We start from the raw sequence: 18599 nt of genomic DNA, 5'->3' as shown, positions 1-18599 counted from the left end.
CGCAGGGTTAGGCGGGCCCAGTGCTGACTGGCGTTAACACCAGCTCCGGGCCCACCAGCTGGCAGGAAGCAGGACAGAGGTCACTGGAACTCAGACCACAGGTCCCTGTTAAATACATCAGCTTTTAAATCAATCTTTGTTCAAAGTCCAGTGAGTTCCAAGACTAGAGCCGGCCAGCAGAGAGAGAATTCCCTGGTGAGCGGACCAGCTTTTCTTCTTCCCAGATCCAGGTAAGAGCTGACACTGGGTCCCCCTGCCTGAGGGCGCCGGCTGCCTGGGCCTGAGCCACCTTCTTTCTCTTCCTTTCTCCTTTTCCAAGCATTGGCTGGCTGCCAGGGCACAAGGGAGGCTCATGGGGAAGGAGCTAGGGCCCTTTCGTGGGGTGGCGGGGTATTGCCCACACTCTGAGATCCTCTCTGCTTGTGACTCCTGACCCTCGCAGGTCAGGGTCTGCTTCACAAAGGGATTGGCAAACTGATCCTCAGAAAAAGCTTTCCCAGGGTTGCCTGGGGGGGTGTTGGCGTGCACCCATAAGGGAGTGTGACAACGGAGCTCCCAGGAAGAAATGAGGAAAAACCAGGGGGTTTCTAGGCTGGCTGAGTTTTAAATCGACTTCTCCAGGCTCCACCCTTTGGAGTTTATAATTCTAGGGTCTTGTGTGGGGCTGAAAATCTTTGTTTCTTTAACACGCTTCCAGATGATTTAGGTGTGTAGCCACATTTGGGAACCACAGGCCGCTTCCTCAGCAGAAGGAAGAGTCAAGGGACTTCAGTGTGACTTCACCTAAGGGCTCACTGGCCGAGGTCGGGTCTGGGCTGGTTCCTCCCTCCTCAGCTGTCCCCGCAGGGTTGCACCCACGTGTTCTCAGGCCCGGATCCAGAAGCCACAGGGGCTGGGTGTCTAGTCACCTGTAGTCACATGTTCTTTTCCTGCAGCAAATAACTCAGGGACTTTGAGTTTGTGTGTTATGACTAAGTAAATGGTTCTTATCTTTGACTCTTTTGTATGTTCTTTGCACTATAAACTATGAAGTAGCTGGTAATGATGTCTTGTGTTCTAGACTGCTGGCTAGGCAGCTCCTTCTCCTCCAGGGAAAAGGACTTGGGACTAGAATTCAAAGAGCCTGCCCTGGGATTTGGTTGTTAGTGACAGACCGTTGGAGGAGTCAGCCAATTGGGGCTTCAATTTCATCATCTATCAGTGAGGGCCTCTCCTTTTTCCCCAGGGCTGTACTGAACATAAAATTATAAACAGGATGTGTTTGAGGAGATTTAAAGCACAAAGGTAAGGTGTGTGCATTTCCAGTGTGTGTGTCCCAAGGCTCTGTGGGAAGAAACAGGCTCGTAGTCCGTTGGGACTCCTTGTCCTGGTGTTTCATCACGAAGAGCCTCTTTACTCGTAAGTCAGGAGTCGAGAGTGGATTGCTGTTAATGACTAGCTCACCAAGTGTAAGGTGGGGCTCTAAGTATTCGGAGCTTCCCGGCTGCTTGGAAGGCTGGCTCTGTCCCGTCATCTGGGTCTGAATCCAAATGTTACCTTTCCAGGACGTGCTAAGCCTACCCGCTCACCCCCCCCCCCCCCCCCCCCGCTGTCCCACCACTGACTCCCCTCACACATAGCCTTTGTCACCAGAAATCCTCTCGTTTACCTTCTACTTGTCACCCGTGCCAGATGTCAGGCTTCAGGAGAGCAGGGATCTTGTCCTTTGTGTCACCTGCAGTAATCCCAGCTCTTAGGGTGGCTCCTGGCAGAGAGTAGACGCTTAGATATTTGGCTGAATGGAAGTTAGTGTGGCAGGGAAGGAGCTGCAAGAATAGAATCAGGATGGTTTTTTGTTGTTTATTTTTGAGAGAGAGAAAGAGAGCAAGCTGGGAGGGGCAGAGAGAGAGGCACACACAGAATCCGAAGCAGGCTCTAGGCTCTGAGCTGTCAGCACAGAGCCTGATGCGGGGCTTGAACCCATGAACTGCAAGATCATGACCTGAGCTGAAGTCGGCGGCTTGACAGGGGCTTAACCAACTGAGCCACCGGGGCGTCCCAGAATCAGGATGTTTTTGATAAACTGCTCTTAAGGAGAGGACACTTAAGGACTCTGACACTGTCCGATCATCTGAGGTCCTGGGTCTGATCACGTGGGCATGGGCATCTCTGGGTTGCATCTTGGTTAAATGATTTTCATATTTGTTGCATAGGAGTTTGAGGAGGGTAGCAAGTTCAACTGGACAAGTTTCCTCAAGATCTCAGCAACTCCTCTCCTTGGCATTTCGTGAAGGACCGTCCAGCTTTTCTTAATCTCGTTGCCTGGTTGTCCAGTGGCTGTGAAGGGTATGGGCATTGGCATTGGCAAACTGCGTGGCAGAGCAGACACATTCTTATCCTCTGAGGCTCTGTGTCCGCATCCACCAAATGGCACAACAGTACCTCATTCTAGTGTTAGGAGGATCAGAGAGGGGAAGGCACACAGGGCCTCGCACACTGTCAGTGCCGCTGTTTTGATGATCTTCGGACACCTTTGCCACAGGCAGGACCCCAGGGGAGGAAGGAGCTCAGGCCGTGGCAAGGAGTGTTGATAAACAGCAAAGATAGCCTTGAGGCAGCAATGCAGGGTTTGCTCTGGGTCTGCGATGGCCTCCGGCATCCGAGGCTCTAAGCCTCGACTGCTCTCAGCACTGATGCCCTCGCTCGCTCACTCTTCTGTAATTGACAGGACGCTCTTCTGTAATTGACAGGACGCTCTTCTGTAATTGACAGGACGCTCTTCTGTAATTGACAGGACGGATCCTAAGATTCCTCACAGTCTCACCTGACCTGCTTCCTCCTTTCAACATATACCTGTTGTCTGGGCTTGCTGAGCCATTCACGTTCCTGAACATCGCGCTCTTCACCTGCGCTGCTTTCCTCCATCCAGCCTAACTGCGTGCGTCCCCTAACACAGCATAGGCCTCATGGTGGGGAGGCTGGGGAGATGACCGAAGGAGCCCTGTCTCAAGTGGCTTTGAATCCAGGCTCTGTCGCTTATCCGAATAGCCATGGGAAACCGACCTAACTTTTCAGAATCTTTTTTTTTTTTTTTTCCCTTGTAGAATGGAGCATTTGGATTGAATGCAAACTCGTAACAGGTACTGAGGCTGGTGCTTGGTGCTTAGTAGGAACTAGATAAATATGTAAAACAGCAGCAAAGCATTTTCTTTTAAATGTTCTAGCACCTATGCCATTGTTGGGTAATTATGCTTGTGACTTTCTGCGCCTCACTAGTGGGCTCTGTGAGGGCAGAACAGTGTCTAACCTGGCTGGGGACTTGGTATCTGTCCCACAGTAGGAACTGAATGTAACTTGTTGATTATATAAATGCTACTTGAAATTTGGATGATGGAGTGATGCCTTCAGATGGTAGTGGTCAGGAAGGGATTTGTGTTTAACTTAAAATTTGAAAATTTCAAATGGGTAGGTTTTGAATTCATTGACTTGGAAAGAATGTTTGCTTAGGAGCTACTATGAATAAGTAATCAGAGTGAGGAAGGTGCTTCAGGCAGAGCAGGTAGCACGAGCGAAGGGCAGGCTGGGTGTCGGTGACCACGAGGAGGCCAGTTTGCTGTCTGCTGAGGAGCTCTGGGGAATGAGACAGGGCTGGGTTATGCTGAGCCTGAGCAAGGGGTTTGGATTCTGTTTCTTCTGTTTGTTTTTAATGTTTATTTATTTATTTACTTTTGAAACAGAACGAGAGAGAGCATGTGCATGTGAGTGGGGGAGGGACAGAGAGCGAGGGAAGGACCGAGAACTCCAAACTGTCAGCACAGAGTCCTACACGGGGCTCGAGCCCATGAACCGTGGGATCGTTTCCTGAGCCGAAATCAAGGGTTGGACATTTAACCAACTGAGCCACCCAGCTGCCCTGGATTCTGTTTCTTACACAATTCTTTTAGCGCCTGACAAGATGAGGGCAAGATCTGAAGGCAGTGACCAGGAGAGCCCGGGGGCAGGAGGACTCTGGCACACACGAAAACAGGGAAGGGGTAGAAATGCAAGGTCAAGGGGCGCCTGGGTCGCTTAGTCGGTCAAGCGTCTGGCTTCGGCTCAGGTCATGATCTCACGGTTCGTGAGTTCGAGTCCCACGTCGGGCTCTGTGCTGACAGCTCAGAGCCTGGAGCCTGCTTCGGATTCTGTGTCTCCCTCTCTCTCTGCCCCTCCCCTGCTCACACTGTCTCTCTCTCTCTCTCTCTCTCTCTCTCTCTCTCAAAAATAAACAAATGCTAAAAAATAAAAAAAAAAAAAAAGAAATGCAAGGTCAAGGGGTCTTGTGATACAAGATGCCAACTTGGGGGGGATAACCCCTGTTCCAGCTGCCCCTCAGGGCGGTCTGGCTATTTTCAGGTTTTCTCCGTTTTGCAGCAGTTTCACCCACAGCCAAGGGGTACCCTCTCGGACAGCATCTTTGTTCCTACCCGGGATCGATTCCATCCCTCTCCCAGCTTGCAGAACTCTTAGGCAAGCAAGTGGAGTATGAAAGACCCTGACCTGCAGCCCAGAGTCCTGCTGTATAGGACAAAGTATCATTCGTGGTGCCTGGAGGTTGGGGGGTGGTATTCAGCAGCAGCAGGGCCAGATGGATTTTGAGACCAGCAGATTCATTCCTTATCATAAATGAGAAGTAAGGATCACTCACTGGGCCGGGGGTCACTCTTCTCTACGTAATGCTCAATGGAATGCCCTCCATTAATTTCCTGCATTTGGAATCTGTGGCTGGCTAGGCCCAGATGGTAGCTGTGATGGTGGGAAAGTAAAGTCAGCAAATACATGTTTTAGAGCCCCGTTTATCCTTCTAGTTTTGAGACTGATTCTTTGAAATGAATACACGCGAGTGTTTGAATTTCCACAGGTCTTGCTTTTCCAAGGAGGAATCCAGGTGGCCTCATCTGTGGCGAAGACACAGGATCTGCCCCAGGTGACGTGTTTTTGAAGGAAGATTTATGTCTTTATGTCTGCTTTGCCGGAGACGTCTGTCGGTACCAGCTGAGACACAATAGGGTTCCTCCTATGCTGTTGGAAGAAATGGCACTTGTGAGGCCCTGGGGCTGGCTCTGAAGGAAGGCGGGCACGCGGGCACAGGGCAGGAGGGGGCACCAGGAGGCCCTTGGGCAGGGCCGGTGGCTGTAGGGAATTCTCGGCCCGTCTACAGTTGCTGACTTAACATCTCCGTCTCCACCAACTGTGCTTTTGCGACGGGAGTCTGGTGTTCTGTTCATCTCACAGATGCACTCCGGTGGTGTAGGAGCCCCGTGCTCCACGCGGGCCCAGTGTGCGGCCATTCTCAGCCTTGCCAGTGACGCTGTTTCCTCCTTGCTGAAGTTGCAAGGCTTTTCTAGACCAGCAAGGCGTTCAGTGCAAAGCGAGTGGCATTCGGGCTGAATGTTCTGCTGGGCCCCTGCCCTCTCTGCCCGGCCCGCCTTTGATGAAACAGACATAATTTACTCTTCGGTATCTCCTAGGTATACAATCAGATATCTATCCACAGTCACAATTCCTAGGGTTAAACATTATTCACCTGCTGTCTCGTGAAGGTGTTGTTGTTTAGTTTTTTCTTGGCTCCGGCGTTGGTTACGTAAGTGCCTTGCGAAGAGAGGCTGTGTTTTGTACTCGCTGCACCACTGGTTCCCAACTAGGAGAGAGGGCGGCACTAGACCCATGGTGCTCGTGGCTGGCGGTTGCAGGGTACCCTGTTTGTGGAATAACCCAATTGTATCCTCTGCAGAAGACAGTCCCGGGGCCCCTTCTTTGCTCCTGAAGTCACTGCACCTGGCTGTCACCAGTGACAGCCCTCTTCTGTTTTTCTGCCTCCAAACAGAATGCAGCTCCCCCTACATCCTTTCTGTAATCTTCTGGAAAGTCAGTGATGCTACGTGGCCAGTGGGCCTTAATCACTGGTTACTCCTTGGCTACGGATGATCCACACCCGGACCAGCTTTCTGTATACTGGGTCGTGCCTCCCTCATTCCATCTTCTCTACCCTCGTCTGTCCCTTGGTCCCTGTGCTGGTTACCTCGTGTGCATGTCTGTTAGAGCTCATCTGCCTCAGGTGCCGGGACCCCCTGGCCCACTTAGCCTTGAAGTTTTATAAAGGCTCCCTGGCACTTTTTTTTTTTCTTAAATGTTTTATTTATTTTTGAGACAGAGACAGAGAGCAAGCAGGGGAGGGGCAGAGTGAGAGGAAGACACAGAATCCAAAGCAGGCTCCAGGCTCTGAGCTGTCAGCACAGAGCCCGACAGGGGCTCAAACCCACGGACTGCAAGGTCATGACCTGAGCTGAAGCTGGACGCTTAACTGAGCCACCCAGGCACCCCATCCCTGGCACTTTATACTTCCTTGATAGGTGGTATTTGGTTCTATTTTTGTAATTCCCTGGCTATCAGACTTACATGAAACTTCTGGGTTCTGAGGAATCTGAATTCATTAAGTTCATTATTTGCACTTTATTCCGTGAGGAACAAAATCCTCAGCCCTGACTTCCTAACAGCTAAAGCTGACTTTACAGAGATGGCATTCAGGCCACGGATGGAAAATTGCCAACCTTCTAATCAAGGGGCCTGCCTACCCCCCAGCCCATCCCTCCTTGTCTGCTTCAAAAAGAAAATGGGGAACACTGTTCAAATATTCTCACAGAGGAGGGGGTCCCCAGGGCATCGGGGCTCCCACCAGAGGACAGGGAAGATGACGCAGTGGCCTTCTGTGCTCCAGACACTGTGCTTAGATGCTCCACAGGTTCTGTCTTAAGCAGTCTTCACAGTGCCCATATGCATCTCTGATTTCAGGCACACTTCTGTCTTTCAAAATTAGGGAAGTCACCCATATTCTTGGTGCTAGTAAGTGCCAACACTGGGATTAAGAACTGGGTTATTTTTTAAAACTCTTTTTCTTACTGATATCCTTTACCCAGACTCGAGTGATGTGGGAAGATGGAAATAAAACTACAACTTCCTGGGGCACCTGGGTGTCTCAGTCGGTTGAGTGTTCGACTTCGGCTCAGGTCACGATCCTGTGGTCCTCGAGTTTGAGCCCCGTGTCGGGCTCTGTGCTGACAGCTCGGAGCCTGGAGCCTGCTTCTGATCCTGTGTCTCCTTCTGTCTCTGTCCCTCCCCTGCTCATGCTCTGTTTCTCTCTCTTTCTGAAGAATAAATAAACATTAAAAAAAAATTTAAAGTATAAATTTCCTTTCTATCACCTGCATACCTAGACATTTCTTTTAGACTTTTCATGACTAGAAATTACTCTGTTTTAAAGATCTTAAAAAAAAAAGTTTACTTCTTTACTTTGAAAGAGAGAGAGAGAGAGCAGGGGAGGGGTAGAGGGGAGGGAGGGAGAGAATCCCAAGCAGGCCCCAAGTTCAGCGCAGAGCCCAACATGGGTTTCGATCTCATGACTGAGATCATGACCTGAGCTGAAGTTGAGAGTCAGACGCTTAACCAATTGAGCCACCCAGGCGTCCCTGTTCTGAAGATCTTTTAAGATGACTTTTCCAGGTCGATCCCTTATTTTTTTGGAACTACTCCTTCAGTACCTCCTTCCTTCTCCTCATTCACCCTGCTGAGTCAGTCCCTGACCGCTCCTCTCTCTAGCCCTACACTGGTCTCCCGTTCCTGCTCTGTGCTCATCCTAAGTATAGAAATCCTCATCTTCTAGCCTTCTGTTTTTTATATAGGTCAAACCCCACCTTAGGGTAAAAGTTACCACTTTCTCCTATTTTTTTTTTTTAATTTTTTAAAATCCAAGTTAGTTAACGTATAGTGTAATAAGGGCTTCAGGAGTAGAATTTAGTGTCTCCTTCTCTTGTTGATGGACCCAATGGTGAGAAGAAGCCATGAGAAACCATCCTGATTGGTCCGCTATAAATTAGTAAGATCGACCTAACTATCTGAGGGGAAAAATTTTAACTGAAGTTGTTTCTTAGAACATTGTATTCAATTTGTTGACTCATTTTAGTGAAACAATGCTGTGGCTACTGGAAATCCTTTTGGCCAGTGGTTAATAAACTGCCAGCTTGATTCTGTTGCGTTTACATGGAGTTTCTTAAAAAACTGGAAATAGCTGTCATTTTTTTTTACAATGGGGACATTCTGCATACATCCAGATTTCCAGATTCTCTTGAGAAGTCGGCAGATCCAGCTTTCTGGGTTCCTATTTCCTCACTGCAGCTGTCTTTTCCTGCCAAATACCAGCTAATTCACAGGCCTCTCCCGGCCAGCCTCTGCTATTTGTCAGTTTGAGCCCATGGACACTTGGTCCGTGTTCCCAAAGATCCTCATTTGTCTCAGCTACTTTGCAGGAGGGATTGAAGGTCAGGTGAGTGGCCTTATTTTCCTCTTTCTCTCATTTTGTTTTTAACTTCTGCCCCAGTGGAAATATTTCATCCCATGGAGGTTAAACCCATTTCCTATCCTGCCTTGATGGCAACATGCTGCTCATTTTCTTCACGTTGAAAATAAAACCATCATCTCTGCTTTCCCCTATCCCGATGCTGCTATCCCGATGCTCTCCATCATCCCCCTTTTTTTTTTTAATTTTCTTTAATGTTTATTTTTGAGAGAGAGACAGAGTGTGAGTGGAGGAGGGGCAGAGAGAGAGGGAGACACAGAATCCGAAACAGGCTCCAGACTCTGAGCTGTCAGCACAGAGCCCGATGCAGGGCTTGAACTCATAAACCTCGAGATCGTGACCTGAGCTGGAGTCAGACGCTCAACCGACTGAGCCACCCAGGCGCCCCGTCTCCATCATCCCTTTCAAGATGAGTCTATATTCATTGCCTCTGTTATTTACTATTCTTTTGCTTCTCAGGCCCACTCCATCCTGGGCTCCTGCAATTTTTTTTTTTAATGTTTATTTTTGAGACAGAGTGAGAGTGTGAATGGGGGAGGGTCAGAGAGAGGGAGACACAGAATCTGAAGTAGGCTCCAGGCTCTGAGCTGTCAGCACAGAGCCTGATGCAGGGCTCGAACTCACGGAGTGTGAGATCTGACCTGAGCCAAAGTCGGATGCTTAACCGACGAGCCACCCAGGCACCCCTGGGCTTCCATGCTATTTATGTATTTATTTTATTTTATTTATATTAAGTTTATTTATTTATTTTGAGAGAGAGCATGCACGTGTGGGTGGGTGAGGGGCAGGGAGAGAGAGGGAGACAGAGAATTCCCAAGCAGGCTCCGTGCTGTCAGCACAGAGCCCAACGTGGGGTTTGAACTCCTGAACTGCGAGATCGTGACCTGAGCTGAAATCAAGAGTCAGATGCTTAACCGACTGAGTCATCCGGGCGCCCCTTAGACTTCCATGTCCTAAGCTTAGTGACATTTTCCGTTCTCCTTCTCTCTACCTCTTGCCATCATTTCCCACTGTTAATTACCTGATCTTGAGATTCTTCTATTAGTTTTGACTACGCTGTAAAATCTTGGCCTTCTGATTGTTCTTTCTCTGCTTCCTCTTCTGGTTGCCCAGATATAGGATTACCCCAGGCTTTATCCTGCGTCCTCGTCCTTTCGTGTTCCCACTCAAGGAGCTTCACCTTGCTCTGCCGTGCACACCCAGGCCACCGTCTTTGAGCCCACACTCCTATCTACCTGCAGATGTGCTGTCCAGTCCTCTGATCTAAGCCCATCACAAACTGACTTTGCCATAGCATTCGTTACCATGACACCATCTTTTTAAAAACATTTTTTAAAGTGTTTATTTATTTTTGAGAGACAGAGGCAGAGCACGAATGAGGGAGGGGCAGAGAGAGAGGGAGACACAGAATCTGGAGCAGGTTCCAGGCTCTGAGCTGTCAGCACAGAGCCCGATGAGATCATGACCCGAGCTGAAGTCAGATGCTCAAACAACTGAGCCACCCAGGCGCCCCACCATGACACCATCTTTTAATGGTATCGCTTTTCTGTCAGTCACCAAGGCATGAGCTTGGTTTTCTCTGACACCTTCCCTTTGCAACACTGAACTCAAGCAGAAGCCTTGTGAGTCTCCCCACTGCCATAGTAAGAATACCATAAACTGGGCGGTGGAGTGTGTGTGTGCTTAAACAATAGAAATTCATTTCTTCACAGTTCCAGAGGCTGAGAGTCTGAGGTGAAGGCATCAGCAGGGTTGGTTTTTCTGAGGTCTCTCTACTTGGCTTGCAGACGGCCACCTTCTTAGTGTGGGCTCACCTGGCCTTTCTGTGGGTTGCACTCCCTGTGTCTCTTCATCATCTTGTAAGGATTATTGGATTATTTCCCTACCCTGTGACCTTATTTAACCTTAATGATCTCTTTGTAAAGTCCAGTCTCCAAATATCATCACCTTGAGGGTTAAGGCTTCAACAGAAGAATTTGGGGAGGGACACAGTTCAGTGCATAAGAGAGGGGAGTCTGGGGCTTGAAGCAGGAAAGGCATCACAGTTGGATAGTAGGAAAAACTGAGCTAAAGTAATAAATCTGGGAAACAAACGGCCTTCCTGGAGCAGCAGGTAGAAGGAGACGGTGATGGCAGAATTAGAGCGATCTTGCAGCTCAGAACTGCGAGGAGCCAAAAGCACCCTGTGCGGGAGCCGGCTGTTCCTTGTGAGGGCAAACCACAACCCAGCTGCGTGTGAGAGAGGTCAGATTAGGGGGAGGAACAGGGGCCATGACACCCCTGGGGACTGCCAACCTGTTGCACCTGTCCTCTGGTCACAGTGGGTGTAAATGAGTATTGTGGACACGGGTGCTGTCGAAACGGCCCTGGCTGTGGCCACCTCTGCCTCCGGAAATCTGAGGGAACAGGACTGAAGGATTGATATAATCTGTCGCTTTACTGCTGTTGCCTCCACTCTGTTCTCACAGCTGCCGTGCCGGGTCAGGGCCTGACCGTCTGTGAGTAGGATTATCACAACAGCCTGTGACCTGGCCGCCCCACGGGGCTTCTTGGCTCCAGTGCATCCCGCCTGCCATTCTCGTGGAGCTCAGCTCTGAGCCTGCCCTTCCTCTGCCTGTAGTGGCGTCTGCTGACCACGAAACTCAGGCCAGATCCTCGGGCTGGAGTTCAAGGCCAAGATTTTACAGTGTAGTCAAAACTAATAGAAGAATCTCAAGATCGGGTAATTAAATTTTTTTTTTTTCAACGTTTGTTTATTTTTGGGACAGAGAGAGACAGAGCATGAACAGGGGAGGGGCAGAGAGAGAGGGAGACACAGAATTGGAAACAGGCTCCAGGCTCTGAGCCATCAGCCCAGAGCCCGACGCGGGGCTCGAACTCACGGACCGCGAGATCGTGACCTGGCTGAAGTCGGACGCTTAACCGACTGCGCCACCCAGGCGCCCCAAGATCGGGTAATTAACAGTGGGAAATGATGGCAAGAGGTAGAGAGAAGGAGAACAGAAAATGTCACTAAGCTTAGGACACGGAAGTCCAAGGGCCCGGGTGGCTCAGTCAGTTGAGCATCTGACTCTTGATTTCAGAAAGGCAAATTGGCCGTCCTTTTTGTCGTGTTGGGCCTTTAACTCTTCTCTGACCACACCCAAGCACGTTCCCACTTCCACACCTGACGTCCACATCGTTCTCAGTGTTTAGAACATTCTCTTCCTACTTCCGTACCTATTGAAGTCCTACCTATCTGTTGTCAAGATCTACATCAAGTCCTACCTAATCTGTGAAGTCTTCCTGAATTTGCCCCACGTTGTAGGTCTTATGGCGTTTAGATTGTGCTCATAGAGGTAGCTCTTTTTTTTTTTTTTTTTTTAACGTTTATTTATTTTTGGGACAGAGAGAGACAGAGCATGAACGGGGGAGGGGCAGAGAGAGAGGGAGACACAGAATCGGAAACAGGCTCCAGGCTCCGAGCCATCAGCCCAGAGCCTGACGTGGGGCTCGAACTCACGGACCGCGAGATCGTGACCTGACTGAAGTCGGACGCTTAACCGACTGCGCCACCCAGGCGCCCCGAGGTAGCTCTTTTTGTACTGAAACTTTTCCTTTGCCCCTATTCAACTATAAAAGTCCCTTGAGAATAGAGGTGGTGTTTAACTTTATCCCATCAACCATTTAAGAGTATTTTGCATTTTTAAAAATGTTTATTTCTGGGGGGTGGTGGGAGAGAGAGAGCACATGCCTGCATGAGCGGGGGAAGGGCAGAGAGAGAGGAAGAGAGAGAATCGCAAGCAGGTTCCTCACCGTCGGCATGAAGCCCGACATGTGGTTCAAACACATGAAATGTAAGATCATGACCTGAGCCAAAATCAAGAGCCAGACGTTTAACCCACTGAGCCACCCAGGTGCCCCAAGAGTATTCTGCATTCAAGTCAGGGTGAACATGGGTGGCCTGGACAAATGAAACCAGGGTCATATGTCTTCTTCTTGATGTTCAGTAGAAAGTGGAAGAATCTTTGATCACGATCCTAGGTGGCCTTCACCCACTCCAGTATGCTAACTGAGGAAGCTAAGGAGGGGGAAAGTGCTTGGAAGGGAACAAGAAGCTGAAGTAGAGCTGTCACGCACTCCTCTTGCCCAGGGGCTCACAGGATGACTGGAAGAACCACAGGATAACTGGTAGGGCCTCAGACAGGAATGGAGCTTAAGACTCCACCCACAGGGTGCTGGGGGAGGAGGCATGGCTTCTGCTTTTAAGGTTGGTTAGATTTAGGGGGTGGACAGTGGCCCCACAGACTTAACCCATAGAGTGAAGACCACATGGGAGCCGTTCAAGGTTGTTTTCACCTGCTTGATCCTGTTTGCCTGGCTCAGAACTGGAACTTGGGGAGGGAGGCATGAGGCACAGGCTTCAGGTCACCATGCACTCCTATACTGTTGGCCAAGGCATTGACTGGTCAGAGCTGGATCCCGAGGACCGCACATGGTGGCCAGGGCCTCTCCTATCCCAGCTGCCCCCTTGGTTTCTCATGTTGGGTAAAGGTGAGCTTAAGGTGGCTGTTAATAGTTCACCCAACCTTGACATTCTTTTCTGATCCATGAGGGTGTTATCCCAAGACTGAGGAGAATAAGTGGGAGTTAGGAACAACAAAGGGTGGTTTTAAGCACTAGTTTCTTAAGTTAGTGGGGCGTTCTAAAAAGGCTCCTGTTCAGGTTTCAAGCCTGGAGCCTGAGTCAGTAGATCTGGGGTGAGGCGTAGGCATCGATTTCTAGAAATCTCTATAGGTGATTCTGGGGGCCAGCTAGGGTTGAGAATCCAATCTGTAAGGTGCTCGGGAGGTTCAGTGAGGTTGTGTACATGCCTGGCACACAGAGAGTTTTCAAATGGCAATGTGATTTATTATTGCATCACCTGAAGGTCTATAGATGTATACTCTTTTGACGAAGTATATCTGTTCACTCAGATGAAAGCGGATGGGGCCTTTGGGCATGAGTGGACAACTCCCAGGATTGAGGAGATGAACGAAGATCTTATAATTCTTGCTTTACTTCACTTTGCTAGGAGCTGTCCTTTCTTTTCCTTCCTTAGAAGAATTTGATCTCCTGACTTGTGTTTTATCTGATCTTTAGCAACTTCAGGATTCCTTTATGAAATACCTGGAGGCTCACAGGAGTTACACAAATAACTCTGCTTTGGAGTAGGGCACGTTTCAGAGAACCCCATGTTCACTTTTGTATTGGGAAATGCTTTGTGTTCTTGTCAGGCTCCTACTGACTTTGAGACTCTCAAATATTTCTTAGGAGATCATGGAGTTTTCATGAGCTAAGTGGCTTTAAGATCCCTTCACTCCCACCCATTTCCTGCACTGGGTAGGCTTATGAGCATTCATGTCTATGATAGTTTTCTTTTCTTTTCTTTTCTTTTCTTTTCTTTTCTTTTCTTTTCTTTTCTTTTCGTTTCTTTCCTTTTCTCTTCTCTTCTCTTCTCTTCTCTTCTCTTCTCTTCTCTTCTCTTCTCTTTTAATTTTTTAGAGCATGAGTAGGGGAGAGGGGCAGAGAGAGAGAAACAGAGAGAGAGCAAGCAAATCTTAAAGCAGGTTCCACGCTTAGCACAGAACCTGATGTGGGGCTCGATCCCACGACCCTGGGATCATGACCTGAGGCAAAATCAAGAGTTGGACGCTTAGCAGACTGAGCCACCCAGATGCCCCTGTGATAGTTTTAAATTAGAAATTTCCACATATAACAATATTCTTAGAACAGAGAATGTTTTATTTTTAATTTTTGTCTTTTTTGTAGTTGGCACACAATGTTATATTTTTTTCCGGTGAATATAGTGATTTGACAACTTTATACTTTACGCTATGTTCAAGTGTAGCTACCGTCTCTCACCATACAACACTATTACAGTACCATTGGCTGTATTCCCTATGCTATACCTTTTATCCCCATGACTGATTCATTCCATAACTGGAAGCCAGTATCTCCCACTCCCTTTCCTCCCTTTTGCCCATTCACCAACCCCTCCCATCTGGCAACTCTCAGTTAGTTCTCTGTATTTATGGGCCTGCTTCTGCCTTGTTCACTTTTTTAGATTCTATGTATAACTGAAATCATATTGTATTTGTCTTTCTCTGGCTTATTCACTTAGCATTATACCCTCTGTGTCCATTCATGTTGCTACTAATGGCAAGATCTGATTCTTTTTAGTATATGTGCTGCCAAAGCGAGCACAAGATCTCATTCCTTTTTATGGCTGAGTAATATTCCATTATATAATATAGTTAATATATTACATATTAATATATTAACAATAAATATATATTTGTACATTATATATTAATATATCATAATATATCAGCATTAATTTATTAATATTATATATTAATATAATGTAATTAAATTATATATAATATATATATTTCCATCTTCTTTATCCATTTGTCTATTGGTAGGCACTTGGGCTGCTTCCATATCTTGGCTATTGTAAATAATTCTGCCATACACAGGGGTGGACGTATCTCTTTGAATGAGTGTTTTTGTTTTCCTTGGGTAAATACCCAATAGTGAGATTACTGGACCGTATGGTAGTTCTCTTTGTAATTTTTTGAGGAACCTCCATACTGTTTCCCACAGTGGCTGTACTAATTTACATTCCCACCGGTAGTGCACGAGGGCTCCTTTTTCTCCATATCCTTGCCAGCACTTTTTATTTCTTTTTGTTACTGGCCGTTCTGGCAGGTGTAATGTGACACCTCTGTGGCTCTGACTTGTGTTTTCCTGATGATGAGTGATGCTGAGCATCTTTTCACGTGTCCTGTTGGCCATCTGAATGTCTTCTTTGGAAAAATGTTTATTCAGGTCCTCTGCCTATTTAAAAAGCAATCAGATTATTATTATTATTATTATTATTATTATTATTTTGTTTTGTTTTTGTTTGTTTTTTGTTTTGGTAGAACAGGGAAATTTCTGATGTGCAGGGTGACAGGTAAGGCACACTTCACTACAAGTCCTGTCGCCTTCAGGATCAACTGAGTGGAGTCTCACTGCTTCCCCAGCCAGCCCTGCCGAGGAAAGTCCGGCAGCTTCCAGACCCAGACACACAAACTGAGGGGAAAATGAGCCGACTTCTGGGCCTCGGCCAACCAAATCGGACTCTCTTGGCTTTTTGGGCCTGGTTTTTGTAGATCATGAACCCTTAGGAACAGCTCCTGGCTCAGACTTCTCTGTGTGCAGGCTGGTGGTGAGGGGGTGTTGACTCGGGGTCAGAGATGGGCCCATGTTGATGGTTGTCTGAGAGGTTAGAACCCTTGGCCGGCTTGGAGCTCAGAAGAGTCCTCTGGGTCCCACCAGCTATTTCTTTCGTGTGGTAAATAGCCCAGTGGCTTCAATTCTTTCTTCTCTGGCCACATCCAGAGGTCCTGTGTGCCCTCCTCTGTCGTCATTGCCTTGCCTTCCCAACTTCTAAAATGTGCCGCGTTTTTCTTCTGGGCCATGGGCATATTATTCTCTTTCCTCGTAGCAATAATCTACTCCTTTTGGAAGAAGCTGGGGTCTAAAGGTAAGATTAATAATTAAGATTGATTAGAAAAAATATCTGGCTCTCAGCCCTGAGTCTCTCCTGTCCACCAGCCAGCACTTTGTTCTCTTTCCCACAGACAAGCAACTTGGTTGCCAAGAATTGACTTTCTTCCCAGAGCTCAGAAATGGTTACAGCTTTCTTTCATTTCTAGGGTTTTATTTTGGCAATGTGAACTGGGGGAATAACGCCTGTTGAAGATTTAATGGGCTCCAGCACTGGATGATTGCTGATACGGTATTATAGAAATCCATATGCTTTCGCTAGTTAAACACTTGTCCACCATAGGGATCTGGGCTGGATTTTCTCAGGAAGCAGAAGACGGAGATTGGGGCTGAAGAAACAGGGAATGAGCACCCTTAAATACAAAGATCCTTCCTATTAGGCCCTGTGTTCCAGAGTCCCAGGCATCCTCATCACAAAGCAGCAGGTCGTCGTGGATCCCAGCCCCTATTTTGGGGCCAGTGTAACACCAGGATGCGGATTAGATGGACCCAGGCCTGGGGGTGGACTGGAGCCCAGCCCCTTTGACTCCTAGCTGAATTGTCTCTCAGCAAGATGGCCAAGGAAATAGTTCTAGGGCTCTGAGGGTCCAATGGAAGGCCCGGCTTTGGGGTTTCGATATGTTTTTCTCTGCTGCTGTGGTGGAAGGAGTTACATATTTATTTCATCAGTGTGGCGTGGGCACTGGCATTAATCCTTCAGCGGCTGACCAGTGGGGAGGGCTGACGGGTGGGAAGGGCTGACAGGTGGCAGGAGGATGTAGGGGGCCAGCGCCCAGGTTTCAAAGACACAAGTGCGGATCTGAGTGATTGCTGTCTGGCTGTTGGAAAACTTTCATCAAACAAACAATTTGGGATTTTGCCAAGAAGCAGTGATCTGTCTTTTCTTGTGTGTTGAGCTTTTGGGTCTCTACTGAGACCCAGGAAAACATTGCCTCTTCCCCCCTCCCCAAACACAGGACTAGTCTCCTAGCAAGGTGGTTTCACGTTCTATCCTCCCAGACCTGCAGAGAAAGAGATTTTGATCCTGTGGCTGACTCCCAGGGTGGGAGATCGCTGAATTTTAGGGGTGAGGGCCTGAGAAATGGCCTTTATTTTGATTATAAGGGCTTGTTGCAGATTTTGCAGGATTTGGTTGAGGCTTGTTTACAATTGCTCCCAAATTTCGGAGGGCTCTGGGTTTTTTCTAGCTTTTCAGCTCTATGAAATTGCAAGTTGAGAGGGATCTAGAGGTGAGTGGACAGTGATGTGGACTCAAGCTGGAAAATGGGAGTGATACTTGCAGGCCAGATGCTCAGCAGAAAGAAAAAGTAAAGGCCCAGGGAGCCCGGGTGCCTGCATGCAAGGAAGCCCTGCTCTGGTGATGCCCAGTCCCTCCTAATGCCCTCCCCTGTCTCCTCCCAAAGCGGTGCTTTCCTGGTGATGGGTCATGCTAGGAGGGCTGCGAAGCTCCCCCACGGGTGGGTGATGACCTCACGATTGTGGCTCTATTTTTCTCTTCGTGGGAGACACAGCGGGGAGGGCTCAGCCCCGGGCCCTCGGTGAGAGATCACTTGGAACAGTGTCTGTTTGTTTGTTTTCTTGGCCGCTTAGTCATTCAGGCCGCTGGTGGCGTGGCCGCCAGACTCCGCTGAGACTGTCTGTAATGGCCAAGTTGTCAGGCAGCGGGAGGCTTTCTGCCAGGTTTGAACTGTATGTCTCTGTGGGCATGAAGGTCAGAGATGGCTATCTGGGATCACCATGGGGTGGCTTCTAAGGAGCCTGGAGCACTTTGCTGTCTCTCCTCCACGCCCCACCCCCCATACCCCACACGGTCATCTGTTCCTGTCCCTCCAGGAGGGAAGGGACAGACGGTTTATTCTCTGATTTACTGGTAGGGAACTGTGATGAGCTGAGCACGAGGCTTGCGCAGCAGGCAGCGTGACCTCAGAGTCCAGACTTCTGCTCCTGGACCTCTGCCCGGCACCAGCCGATCTGGCTTCTGTTCTCACTCTCCTGTGGAAGAAGATGCTTACGCTAGGAGGGATCGATGATGCTGGCAGGAGCCTTCCCCGTACGAACCGAGTGCCAAAGTCCCAGCTGGTGGTTTTCATACTTGTCCTTGCTTCCTCCTGTGGCCCGGGGCCCTGCTCTGGCAATGGGGCAAGAGGAAGGGCAGGATGGATGGGAACAGAAGCTGCTTCAGACAGGAGAATCTGACCCGGCCACAGGAGTCCTTTCTCTGTTGGGTATCCCTACTTTGCTCTAAAACTTCAGGGTCCTGGTTCTCTGTCTCCTCTCCAATAGGCCAGGCCAGCTCTGAGGCCTGGCTTCTCTGGTTTTTAGTTGTTTGAGGTCTTCCTGATCCTGTCCTACCTTACCTGCCTCCCACTAGTCCTTCAGGTCTTGGGAAAGGCGTTTTCCCAGGAAGCCATTCTTACTTCTGCCTGTCCCAGTCCCTGCTCCCAGCGCCCTCTGTTATAGTCTGCCTTATCACTGTGTTCTTTCCTAGCATATCCCTCACCACGTGTTGTTGTAAAAATGTGTGCTCCTCTGTATGAGAGGTGAAGTAAAGGTCCGTGTTGTCCACAGATTTATCCTCAAGGCCTACTACTTGGGAGGCTCTTTAAATATTTGAATGAAAGTGGGCTTGTATCTTTCTTTCTTTCTTTTTTTTAAA

The 18599-nt window shown here is 48.6% G+C and overlaps 1 protein-coding gene across 3 annotated transcripts in view; it reads left to right on the top strand.

The window, feature by feature from the left end:
- PDZK1 (PDZ domain containing 1) overlaps positions 1-18599 on the top strand; it is a 44964-nt gene continuing 26365 nt past the window's right edge. The window contains exons 1-2 of one of the 3 annotated variants that reach the window (XM_030324713.2): positions 1-230; positions 4877-4942. The gene's annotated coding sequence lies outside the window, so the exon portion shown is untranslated. Of the gene's footprint in view, positions 231-4876; positions 4943-16092; positions 16176-18599 lie in introns of those variants that run through there. The other 2 variants (XM_030324714.2, XM_030324715.1) reach the window with 2 other exon arrangements.

This window comes from Lynx canadensis, chromosome C1 (assembly GCF_007474595.2).
Source record: "Lynx canadensis isolate LIC74 chromosome C1, mLynCan4.pri.v2, whole genome shotgun sequence".
Taxonomy (NCBI): Eukaryota; Metazoa; Chordata; class Mammalia; order Carnivora; family Felidae; genus Lynx; species Lynx canadensis.
The sequence above is the reverse complement of the archived record's forward strand: the minus strand, read 5'-3'. Positions and strand labels throughout refer to the sequence as shown.